Raw genomic sequence first — 890 nt, 5'->3', positions numbered from 1 at the left:
AGCTCAACATCGTAGATCAGGTTTAGAACACTATTACAGAAGCAAAATTGTAATACATGAATGTGAATTGATTTAAATATATTTGATGATATATAAAGATGTCTAATTATTGTGTATTTCACCCCCAGTCCATTCGATAACATTTTATTAAAAGTGATTTTAGAAAGCAAAATGATATTCCCTCGACATATCACACATTTTCATAGTAGAACAGGCTTCCTAAGTCTATCAATTGGATTATGTAAGAAGTCCCACCAAAGACGATCTTCCCAAGAACATAAATAGATTGTAATTCAATATTTTAGAGTATGTATGGCAACAATCACAGAAACACAACCACAAGAACACATGCAGGATTACACTTACCAAATGAAAGGTTATATAGGCAGAAACGGGTCTCCCCAAGACTTAGTACCTCTCCCTGTAGGGAACACACTCTGAGCAAATCTCTCCTTCCCTCATCTGCCGGTCCAATGCTGAGCACAGGCCTTCTTGGCAAAGCTAACTAACATTCGGGAAATGATCTTGTGTCTTCCCTGTAAGGTCTTTCACAAAGATAAAATATATAGACTGAGGAAGAGTACAGAAGCGAGTAGAACAAAAATGAACTGCTGTCAGAAAAATCTCCACTATATTAAGGCGAAGTCCCATTTATTGGTGACAGAACCAGTTCTGGAAGTCTGCAGATACCTGNGGAATCCACATATAAAAACTAGCCAATTTTTGAAATCCACAGAGATATGATTTTTCAAGTATTACAAAGTATATAGCTTTGTGACAAAGGGTAAAAATATGAGAGTGTGTGGAAGCCTAGTCTCTTGTTTCCTTAAAAAATAAATAAATAAAAATAAAGCCTTCAGAAATGCCTTCTTAAAATAAAAATAAAGGCT

This window comes from Crocuta crocuta, unplaced genomic scaffold (genome assembly GCF_008692635.1).
Source record: "Crocuta crocuta isolate KB4526 unplaced genomic scaffold, BGI_CrCroc_1.0 scaffold531, whole genome shotgun sequence".
Lineage (NCBI taxonomy): Eukaryota > Metazoa > Chordata > Mammalia > Carnivora > Hyaenidae > Crocuta > Crocuta crocuta.
Note: the sequence above shows the minus strand (reverse complement) of the source record.